Genomic DNA, 12,278 nt, shown 5'->3' with positions numbered 1-12,278 from the left:
TTATGGCTCGCAGCTTCTCAGTCTGCGAACAACTGGTTTAGGTCTGCAATGAGGCAGGATGTCGCAGCAGAACCATATTTGGCAAAAATACTTCATCGCTAGGAAGTAAGAGAGAGAGAGAGAGAGAGAGAGAGAGAGAGAGAGAGAGAGAGAGAGAGATTATACTTCAGTGACTGTAAGACCTCACACACTGCTTCACTTCTACTTCACCTTTTCACAAATGCTTATTTATTTTAAAAATATACATCTACACATAGTGAGGTATCACAGGACAGTGTGAAAGTTCTTGAAAAAAAATCAAAGCTTCGCTTTGAAATGTTGGTGTCCATGAACTCTTTCATCAAAACGTATCACGCATTTTATTTATTGTGATTGTGTACAAACAAATTGGCAATGGTTACTCAGATCAAAACACAATTCTTTCCTACTAATCTCTTTTAAAATGGTTTCATGCTATTTTATCTTTTTTCCTCATTAAAATGAATACAAATTTTAAAAACACAATTTTTGTAACATTAAGAGCAGCAAATCTGTGCACATTATAACTACTGAGAGATCTAAAGATATTCCAGGGCCAAAGCTGCACTCCAGAAAAATTAAATTGGAATCTCTAGCAGGAAGACCATTACATCAGCAATATTTGAAATCTCTCTTGATAATTCAGATATACAGGCAGAACTGAGAGCTAATGAATCAGAGACTTGGAGAATGAAAGAACGTTGCTCACGGGGAGCGAAATGTTGACTGTGTCCATTTTAAGAAAACAATTACAGTTTGATTAACAGGCAGTGAAGTTAGAATTGTATTACACTAGAATCCTAAGTTATGTAAGCTTCCAGTAGAAGGAGTAAAACACAAATCTAGAGATAGACCAATTCAAGCAACAAAAGAAGCAGTGTAGTTTGAAATGCAATGAGATAGTGAGGTTAAGATTGGTGCATTCCTGTCCCTGCTTCTTTTTTTCTTCTTGCTTCCTGGCTTGCACGAGTTGAACAACTTTCCTCCACTTTGCATCTTGACTAGGGCTGATTTGGGATTGAATGCACTTGAAACTGTGAACCAAAATAAACCCCTTCTCCTTTACATTGAGGGTGTGAGTGATTTTCTCCCAGTGACGGGGAAGTGACTAAGAAACTGACAATGGACAGACATCTGATAAATCTCCCAGATTCTTAGAGCACCTATTAGAAATCTAAACAGCAACAACAAAAGAAAAGAATTCACAAAACTTCTCAAAACTGGAAGTCACACTCAAGTCATTTCAGCCACTATTGGAGTAGGCTGTCTCACCCTGGTTGCCTATCAAAGAATAAAAGGATCTGCCTCAGGAGAATACATTGTTGTCTAGAATCTCTTACCTCCTCATGCAGTTTTCCATTCATTCAAAAGTTGCTAAACACGCCGGCAAAACAACAGCATGCATAGAGCACCGAGCAACTGTCTGGGATTCATAAAGGGGCAGAATGAGTAGGTGAAGGGAGGAAGATTTTTAAGGCAATGGAAAAAATGATCATCCAAATATCTAAACTAGACATCAAAAACATACAGTCATTACCCAAATACTAAAGTTAAATTCTTGTAAATTAAGAACATACTTCTGAAGAGAGCTGGCCAAATAGCTCAGTGGATTAAAGTGTCTGCAAGCAGGCACAGGGGCCAGGGATTTGATCCCCAGGCCTGCTGTGCTGACCTAGCCCCTGGGGTGCACGGAGAGGGCAACTGAGACTGGGCGTGGTGGCACGCACCTGTAATCCCAGCTCTTGGGAGGCTGTAAACAGGCAGATGACTACGAGTCTGATCTAATAGTGAGACCCTGAACACCCTGTAGACCTTACCCTAAAAATAAAAAAAAAAACAGAACATACTTCTAAATAACTAAAAAAGGTAATCACAATAAAATGAGAAATATTGTAAGTGAGTAATAAAAAATATGGCATTGCCTTTTCAATAAAACTCACATACAAAATTACATATATGAAACTGTGGGATATATCTCTCACAGTATTAAAAAGGTGAACTATAGCTTTTATGAATTTGGGAAGAAAAAAGAAAGAACATCTGTGCTGTTATTGCCACAAGCAGTTAGAGAAAGAATAAGTTAAATCCAAAAAATTTCAGAGGCAAAACTAACTTTAAAAAAATAAATATTACTAAAAACAAATACAACAGAGCCAACAGTTTTAACTAACTGTTGAAAGAATGACCAAGGAAAAAAGATAAATTACGTATTATGAATATCAAAAATAAACACAGATATATTGCTTCCAGTTTTTCAGACATTAAGGTAAGAGAACTTCTGTTTATTTCTCACAAGTTAAGAGGCTGGCAGTCACTATTCTCACTCTCATAATAAGAAAAAAAGCTGAGCAGACTAAAACTCAATGATTTTTTTTAGGTTTGTCAAAAAACTGAGTCTCAAAGCAAACTGTGAAACCATAATTGAACTTAATTAGATAGTTGGGAAAAACCTAAGTATCTGGAGGTTAAAAAAATCAGGCTAACACATGAGCTAAAGAAGCTTAAATGAAATTCTTCAAATACTTTGAACCAAGCTTAAAAAAAAAAACTCAGAATCTTTGGGATGGTAGCCCATTTGTGCTTCGGGGGAAACACAGTGGCTAACGCCCACGTTAGGAAACATCTAAAATCCATGATCTAAGCCTTCACCTTAGTAAACTAAGGAAGAAAACAATAAACCCAACCTAATGATGAAGAAACACCAGACAAATTCTAATAAAAGAGCGCCCCACAATATATGTAACCAGTATTACTGTCAGGGTCATCAGGTACACAGAAAAGTCTGAGGAAATGTCACAGCCAAGAAACAACCAAAGGCCACGTGGTACCCCGGAGAGGAGTCTAGAGCAGAAAACAAAGGCAGTAGGGATGAATAAGGGGAGTTTGGGTGACCTGTGAACTGTAGTTAACAACATGGCAACATCAGCCCACGAGCAAAGGAAGCTAAGTGTGGAGGGCTGCAGGAAACCTCTGTATCTGCTCAGCTTTTCTGTAAACCTAGAACTATTCTGAAATGCAAAGCCTGCTAGTAAAAAGATAATAAGAGGAGGTTGTTAATAACTTCATTCCAAGGTGCTTGAAAGTTTACACGTGTCCATAAATACCTCATAAAATAGAACCTGCCACACACACACACACACACACACACACACACACACAAATATTCTTGTATACCTGAAGGATAGAGAATCTACATTTAAGAATCTTGTCAAAAAAGATACTGCCAACCCCACCTGGTTTTACAGATAAATGCTCCAAAATGTCTGAAGAAGAGATAATACCAGTCATACCCAAATTTTCAGAAAATACAATCATTGTTTGTTTAACAAGGGCTTCAAAACATAATAAGGCCACAAGAGAGAAAAATTATAAATCAATCTTTAAAGAACTACAATTAAAAATCAATATAAATTAGTAAGCAAAGTGTAGATATAAAACATATATATGCTTATATGTAACAATGTAAAGTACCAAAAAATTATATAATCACCTCAAAAATACAGGAAATTATTCTACAGAATTTAATGCTAATTTATGATTTTAAAAATCTTTTATTAAACTAGAAATATATGGTGGAATCATTTCTGTACTCCAGCAAAGACTATTTGTAAAAACCACTACAGACATCGTACTTGACTCTTACGTATTGCAAGCCATCTTCCTGCAATCAGAATGGATCAAATATGCATACCAACTATCACTTTTTGCATTCTTCATGATATTTGAGGTCCTATCCATCTCAGTAAGGAAGCACAATACTGTTTTATCAAGTGTGAAGGAAACTATCATTAAAATATGACATAAGGTAAAATATGAAGTAAGGAAAGTACCCAAAATTTAAGAATCATTAAAATTTATAGGTAAAGGATTTCACAAGTTTGCATACTAGAGTAATTTTTTTTTTTTTTTTTTTTTGTGGAACCTGGGATTGAACTCAGGCCCTTGTGCTTGCCAGGCAAGCGCTTATTCTACTGAGCTATCTCCCTGGCCCCACTAGAGTAATTTGCAAAAAAAGAAATGTAACTTATCTTTTGAAAGTAAAGAGAAATTAAAATTTTGAGCCAAATTAATTTTAAATCTAAAGAAATATGTTTAAATGTTTTCTTCTACAATGAAAACTACAAGATGTTTGACAATACTGAGCAATAGCTAAGTGAATGGTGGGCATCACATGTTACTTGATTACAAAGTACAGCATTATAAAACATCTAAATTCATCTAATAAGGGATATATGTGACCCTATGTCAATACAGTCAGCCATTGAAGTACGTGTGTGTGTGTGTGTGTGTGTGTGTGTGTGTGCACATTAACAAACAGATTATAAATTTACACAAAAATCTAGTGGGCAAAGAATAGTCATAGTAAGGCCAGTGAGATAGCTCAGTGGACTAAGCACCCCCTTACACCCACACAGGGAAACAAATTAATCAAAGAAACATTTTAAAGGAGTAATAGCTATAAGAAATGTGTACCTCAAGACTTTATAATGAAGTGTGTTAAGGTGGCATTGTGCTGATTTCTACTGTTCTATTGTAAAATAATACAGCTAATGCTTAATTTCCTTTTTCATTGGTTTCTCTTCTTTTAATTTTTTTGATCAATTTTACATTCTTTTACCTGGTAATCTAAACAACTAATTAGAAATATAACAACCATTGTTGAATTCCTATCATTTTATTTAGGGAAAGAGTATCATTTCTAATGAGACTTTTTACTATGCTTTATTCTCATTGTATCTGTAAAGATACAGTTGTATCTACAAAGATACAATGAGAATCTGTTGTAAAGATATCCCACTTCTTGTCCATTTTGACACAAGGGAATGTCTCAACAGAGGCAAAAGGAGACTTCTTTTTAATTTTTTTTAATGAATTTAGTACAGGGTCCACAGGGCCTCATTACACAGATCGGACTTACACTGATCCTTATCCCTGGAATTACAGGTACACACCACCGCACCCCATCTCAATCACCATTTCAGTGTGCCCTGGGGATGGAGCTGGCACAGCATGCCAGGGAATCGAACTCCCAGCCATTGAATCTGCCTAAATAGGTGCTTTAATCTGCTGGGCTATTTGGCTGACCCTTATAAGGAGACTTCTTGGAGTGTTCTAACTCTATGACAACCAGTCAATGCACATTTATAAATTGTTCACATTTAAAAAGTTGCACTTAATTTAAAAGTTTGTTTTAGGGGCTGGGGAGATAGCTCAGTAGAGTAAGTGCTTGCCTGGCAAGCGCAGGGTCCTGAGTTCAATCCCCAGTACTGCAAAAATAAATGAATGAATAAATAAATAAATAAATAAATAAATGTTTGTTTTGAAAAGATTACTGTGATATTTTGATGTCACAAGTACCTTTCAAAAATGAAGCAATGATTCTACTTTAAAACGTGTATTTGCAACATGCTGGAAAACTGAATAACTTACAACCATTTACACGGGGTTAGTACAAATTTTTAGATCTTAACTTTAAAATATATGAGAGCAATAGATTATTTTTTCCTTTGAAATATTTAAGAGCAATGATGGTCACGATTTCAAAGCTTTCTCTCTTTTCCCTAGTTGAGTTGATTCCTGAGAACTAAGTCTCATGATCACTTATAGAGTGTGCAACTCTAGAGAGGAAACAGATCCTGCTTTGATCAAAGACTGTGAATCTGAATTTATTTCTGAAGATAAATCTGCAAGTCACCCAAATATAAGAATATAATCACAAAGGTGATGACATAAGCAGGTCGGATTCTGCAGTTAGTGAGCAGTTTCTAGGTCACTTAATGGCTGAGTGTCCCTGCGGCGTGGTAGGCTGTGTGACCCCTCCCCTACCAAGTTGAAGGCACATGCGTACATGCATACAGGAGCCCGGGGTGGGAACAGCAGTGCTTTTCTCCCTGCCCTTTCAACATGGCAGTAATAGGAAAGCAATCTGCGGCAGTAACTACAACAAGCCTGTCCAAAGAGAATGACAGCAATGGTAATAAACCTTCTTTCCATAATGTATTGCTTGCTAAAACTTATTCCTTATTAGGCAGGTAAGGCAACTGTCTTATACCAAGTTTGGGCATTTGGAGAGGTTAGATTGCTTTTTGTTGTAATATTTTTCCTCCTGGGAATTTCTGGGTTTGTTACTGAATTGTGTCAGTGTTTCTTCTCCTATCTTGCTGTGCTTGATGTATTTAAGTGACTTGCCACAATAATATGATACAATATACTATAAGCTCCTAACCGCTTAAAATCTATGTTTGCATATTAGTCTCAACTGTAGAACTGATTCATTCTCCTCACACCTTCACCTGTGAGTATGATCTCAACTCCCCCCAGCTTCCTGCTTCACCTGATGTAAGCCATTCTTCTATGGCCTCTTGTGTCCTGTTCTAATTAATTGCTCTTGTTCTAACCATGGACTGGGCTTTATTCTTCCCCCAAACTTCTCCTTTGCATGTACTACCTCCAAGGGTTTCAGTCTTGGCTTTCACTTCTGAAAGAATATCCTGACCTTAGCAACCCCAGTTCTATCCCAACCATTCACTTAACAACTCACATTGTCTGGTTCCTGCCCCATTATTCCACATAAGCTCTCATGGGGAAGTTGTCAACAGTCTTGCCATCACTATCTATAACAAGTCAATTTGATTGGAGTAAGAACCACCCAGCATATTAGAAAAGCTTTCAATGTATCTGTGAATGATTGACAGGTAGGCTGCAAATTGAGGATGAAGACACCCCAGATGTGGATGGCCCCAGCCAGTAGGCTCATACCAGGACATGCAATGGTGATTCATTGAACTGAACCCTAAGGCAGCCCTCTTCTTGTGGGCTGCTCATGACTCCACATCAAGCTAAAAAGGATGTTACTGTGTTGTTGGAGGTGAGAGGTCCAGATCACCAAGGGGAAATTGGTAAGAAACAATGTATTTGGAGTGCAGGACATCCTTAGGGTATCTCCTACTATTGTGCCCTGTTATTAAAGTTGATGGAAAACCACAAAAACCCATGCAGGAAAGATGACAAGTGGCACAGAACTTTCAAGAGTAAAGGTGTGGGTCACCCTGCCAGGTAAAGAAATAACAGCTGCTCAAGTGCTTGTTGAAGGTCAAAGGAGTAGAGCGTGGGCAGTAGATTGTCAGTTCCAGCTGGAGCATGTGACTAGCTACAGAAAAAAGGACTGCAACTGTCATGAGTGTCTTTCCTAGTTTGTTAACATGCCTGCCACACATGCATTAAGCAGGCATCTTTGGGGTTTTTTCTTCTTAACAAAATGTTGATTGTGCCACTACTGATTTGTAAGTATAGTTAAATACATTATAATATTTAATTATGGCATGTAGGAGAAGAGTAAGTATCACCTAAGAAAAAACTTTGCCTTCTATTCTTGACAGAGAATTAGTGTATATCTATTTGTATGCAGAATCCATAAATGCAGTCATGTTAGGCATAATAGAAACTCACTACTATATGGGGAGTTAAGCATGGTTTAGGATGTGTTGGCAAAGGGTGGATTGTGGTCGCTAATCATGCTATGGAAATTTGCCTTTGGCAGAGGACTGTGAGTAGGTCAGTGAGGTTCTGAGTGTGTCTGTAGATTACTGGTACATAGCATGCAAACTGAGGAGGAAAGCCCCACCAGGTATGGGTGGAATTAACAAATAGTCTGCAGCCCAGATGGAACAAAAAGACAGAGAGGAAGTCTTCCCTCTTACTTTGGAGGTGCTCCAGTGTTCAGCAACATGCCTCTGAACACTGGTCTTAAGCACCTTCAGGCCTCCAATGCAGACTCCAGCTTTCAAACTCGTTGCTGCCTGCAGTGAGTTCCAGGCTTTTTGACCTCTGACTGCCCCTGAGCCCTCTGACTCTTCGGCAAGCAGAGCAACACTGGAATCTTACCTCTGATTCCACGGGCAGCTGCTGGGGTTCTTCCCCTTCTGATCCTGTAAGCTGAACTAATAAACCCCTTGTAAAGTGGCACATGTGCTGTGTGTTGAGTCTGTTCCTCTAGTGAGCCAGCCCTCCCTCGGGCAGACCTCCACAGGCAAAGGCAACGATCTCTTCCACTCTCACTGCCTGCTGCTCACCCTGTCACTTTCTATGTTAACTCTGCCCTTCAGAGGAGATACCATGCGCTCCACTCACCTAGGCCTCTGACCCCAGCATATTCTCTACCATCAGTGTGCGTCTTGGCATCCAGCTGTGATGACAGGGGTGCTTTCTGGGCACAGCCCCGAGAACATCTCTCTGCCCTCTTCTCTTCTTCCCCACATTACATCCATCTCTGTGGTGTTGAGCTTACATACGTGAGCTCCAAATGTGTCGCCAGTGAGGACAGAGGCTTCAAGAGCGTGTTGTTGCGCACTATCTGGTGACATCTACCCTTTATTTATTTATTTGATCACCAAGAAGGTGTTTAGGTAATGTTTTCCTTGCTTATATGTTTTCAGTCTTACGAAGCATGGGCCATGCATAATGAACTTTTCACACTTCAGAAGGGATGACGGTGGTGATCTTAAATTTCATTTCTCTTCTTGGCACTCATGATAAGGTCTGCAGGAACTCCCCTTGACTACTCTCACTCTTCACCAGTGAGTTCATCTGTCAGTGTAATGGTGACACACATGCAAGCAGTCAGAAAGAAACCGTGCCTGTCCAACCGAGTGTGAATCAGTGGCCACAAGTCTGCATTTTGGAAATAGTTTTGGCAGCTGGGAAAATTACCCTGAGGGATTTGTGACTCTTATCTCCAACTGGAAAGCAGAAGTCATCAGAGAGTGAGGTGGGATGGAATGAAATCGGTGTCTGGGGAACAATGAGGTGAGCGCCGCAGCAGCCCAGGAAAGGCTGGAACAAATATTCTGCTAAAATGAATGTGATTTACAGCCAGAAAATTCCTGGGAAACCACATAAGCCAGGCCTCTCGTTTCACAAATAAGGGGCCCAGAGAGGTTGTTATTTAGTCTGAGTTACAGAGGAAGCCAAGGGCAACTGAACAGCCGCCACAGCTCCAGATTCCGGGGCCAGGCTCTGGCTACTCACTGCCTCAGGCTGCTTCCCAGCACAGGTTGCTTGGGGTTAGCATGCTGGTCTCCCCTCTTGGTCCTTTTTGACTTCTAGGACTTTTTAAAATACTATCATCTAGGCTTGCACATAACACAAAGAAGGGCAACAACTTCTCAACAGCCAAGTTGTCCACTTTGTCTTCAGCGAAGTCCTGAAATCATCCGGCGAGGCCTCTCCCCCAGCTTTGCGGCCCCTCAGCCTTTCCTATCTGCTTTGTCTCTGCTTATAAATACACTCCTGGGGCTATAGTCCAGATGCAGTCACTGCCAAGAAGGTTTCTTTCTTCCATTTGGGCTACGGTGATGAAACAGCATAAACTGAGTAGCTCGTGAACCGCAGAAATTTATTTCTGGTTCTGGAGGCTGAGTCCAAGATTAAGACCCCAGCAGATTAAATGCCTGGAAATGCCCATTGGGGGTGGGTTCATTGAGGGCACCTTCTAGCTGTGTCCTCCCAACATGTCAAGGGTGAGAGAGTCATCTGGAGCGTCTTTTCTACGGGCACAAAGGCTGCTCACAAGACATACGTCATCATCTCCCAAGGACACCGTTTCCAAACATTGTCATACTGGTGGTTAAGTTTCCAGCATAGAAACTTGAACAGGACACAAACATTCTGACCGTGGTAGAGATGCTCAGTAAAATTTCACTCTATGATTTCCGTCTCTGGTTCTTCCACTTCTCACTCTTCACACACCCATGTCTGCTCCATGAAATTCTCGCACAGTTGTGACTCGCTACCCTTCCAAACCTCTTGGCTTCACTTTCCTCCCAGGCCGGCTCACACAGACAACAATTTCCGCCACACTGTTGAGTCCCTCTTTGTCTTCGTCTGTGACCAACGGGTCCAGCTATCCCTGCCACCTGCCACGCCCCTTCCCACTTCCACTGGCATGCTGAGGTCAATTAAAAAACACAATTGCATGGTCACCCGGGTACACTCATCATTTCTGCCTGCTCTTCTGTTCCCAGACTTTTCTCTTCATCTCCCACGCATTAATTTTAGAATTTTGGGGGTTTGATCCCCCTGGCCTGCCATGCCAGCCCCACCCCCAGGGCATGCTGAGATAGCAATTGAGACTAGGTATGGCGATGTGCATCTGTAATCCCAGCTCTTGGGAGGCTGTAAACAGGCGGATCACTACAAGTCTGATCTAGTAGTTAGACCCTGAACACCCTGTAGACCCTGCCCTAAAATATGCCAAAAAAAAAAAAATCTCACCTTGACCCTTCCACCCAGCTTGTACAACTCTCAGAAATGACCCCCACTCCAATTCCTAGAACACAAAACAAGCAAGATCCCACGATGTCAGCTCCTTCTGGGGCCACCTCCCACATCCAAAAAAAACCACATCTTCACCCACCCTTCCCCAATATACCTGAAAACTGATGGAGTACCTAGGTACAAAAGCCTGGGGTGTTTCTTTCACCCCATCCTTTCTTTCTACAATTACATGGAAACATTAATCATTTCAAAAGCAGTAATTACTTTACTGGGAGAAGATAAATCTCCCTCTTTCTCTCTTTGCATTTGCTAATTGAATGCCTCAACCTGATTTTCACACACACACACACACACACACACACACACACACACACACACATACACGCATACTCACAGACATGCCCACTCACATGTGTCCATTTAAAAACTTCATATAAGTCAGCAAAATTAATGTCTCTATTTAGTAATATATCATCTTACTAGAGCTCAGGGAAAAATTGATGCAGGTTCTTGTGACATTTGGCCTTTGTGTCTCTGTGAGCTCCCCTACCTGACAACTCACTCCAGTTCCACCCAGGACCGAAGGCTAGTTCTCAGCAGTTAATAGCACCTATGCATCATCACGCTGACATCACGTGAAGTGGACATTTTCCAAAACCCAAATCTTTTCAGTCCTGAAGTTCTAAATCAGAAAGTCAGCTTCTTTATAAAGTCTTTCTAATGCCTCTGAGCTCTACCTATGTTTCCAAGAGCCCATTTTTGCTAAGCGGCAACTGCACACATGATGCTTCCCCCATAAACACTGTTTCCACTGGGAGACGTTACTTAGTCATCTGCAGATCAGAAAAGCTGACAGTCTGATAGCCTGGAGTCCTTGCAGAATGCACACATGCAGGGAGGCTGGGGGAAGAGTGGAGAGGTGACTTTCCCCAAATAAGCCTTGGTTTCTGTCCCTCCCTAGCACATAAATGTATGTTCTCCTTTGAGTGCTTCTTAACTTGCATCTAAACTGCCATGAGACAAACACCCTAAAGATCAGAATCAGGAGACTCAGTGTATTTTGGTCAATCGCAACACTTTCTGTTCAGATGTTTTCAAATCCCAGGCTGGGTAAGGCACACGCTCCGACAGCCTAAGCCTTTCCAGAGCAGAGGCTCCTGACTCTGGGCCCCTCATCCTCAGGGAGGAATGGAATGGAAAGACTAAGGAGCATTTGTTATTCTGTTCATGGAGACTTGCTCCTAACCTGCTTATTGTGCTTGGCACACAACTGAGGGTCCAAAGGGGTGCTCTTGTTTCCTACGTTTGTTTCAGCCAATACAAGATGACCTCTCAGCCAGCCAGGGCTGCCCCACAAATGGTGCCCCTTTTGTGGTGTTTTTTCTGCATGTCAGAAATAACTTTGCATAACTCACTATATTTCTTTATTGGGCGTAATAAAGTTGCATGACATCTGATGGTTTACCAAGTCATGCACACCTGTTCTTACTATGGCATGAGTGGCCCAGGGCTCAGGGAAACCTGAACATTGATTTCTCGCTGGATCTTTCCTTCCCATATATGAAAAAAAAAAAAAAAAAAAAAAAAGACAGAAGAGGAAGAGGAGGAAGAAGGAGGAGGAGTCCTAACCCAGGTCCGGTGAGTGTGTAGGAGAGCTTCCCTCTACCCTGCACTGGCGAGACCGACTACAGGTCCCAGCCGATGCACAGCATGGGTGAGACCCTCTTCCACCCCCTTGGGACACCCCCCACCACTCCGCAGAACCTTCCCAAATCTGTTCGCCAAGTAGGAATTTCTGCCGCGTTCCGGGAACCCCCAGACCCAGTCTTAGCCCAGACCAAGAGAGTGTGTTGAAGAGCTGCCTCTCCGATCTACTCCAATTTGTCCCCTCCAGGCTCAGCTCAGGCCTGGCATATATGCTTGGGGTGTAACTCTGGAGCTGCAATCCCTGCAGAGAGTATAGAGGATAGAACCACCCAGCCAGT

The 12,278-nt window shown here is 41.4% G+C and overlaps 1 long non-coding RNA gene across 1 annotated transcript; it reads right to left on the bottom strand.

Moving 5' to 3' along the window:
• Positions 1-1,405: 1,405 nt before the first annotated feature.
• LOC111818765 lies at positions 1,406-8,345 on the bottom strand. Its single transcript, XR_002822678.1, has 3 exons — positions 8,149-8,345; positions 2,772-2,859; positions 1,406-1,441 (listed from the first exon to the last, which is right to left on the bottom strand). It is a non-coding gene; the product is annotated as an uncharacterized LOC111818765 (long non-coding RNA).
• Positions 8,346-12,278: the final 3,933 nt, after the last annotated feature.

The sequence above is a fragment of the Octodon degus genome, unplaced genomic scaffold (genome assembly GCF_000260255.1).
Source record: "Octodon degus isolate 3935 unplaced genomic scaffold, OctDeg1.0 scaffold00101, whole genome shotgun sequence".
Classification (NCBI taxonomy): domain Eukaryota; kingdom Metazoa; phylum Chordata; class Mammalia; order Rodentia; family Octodontidae; genus Octodon; species Octodon degus.
This window is presented reverse-complemented; position numbering and strand designations above follow the sequence as displayed.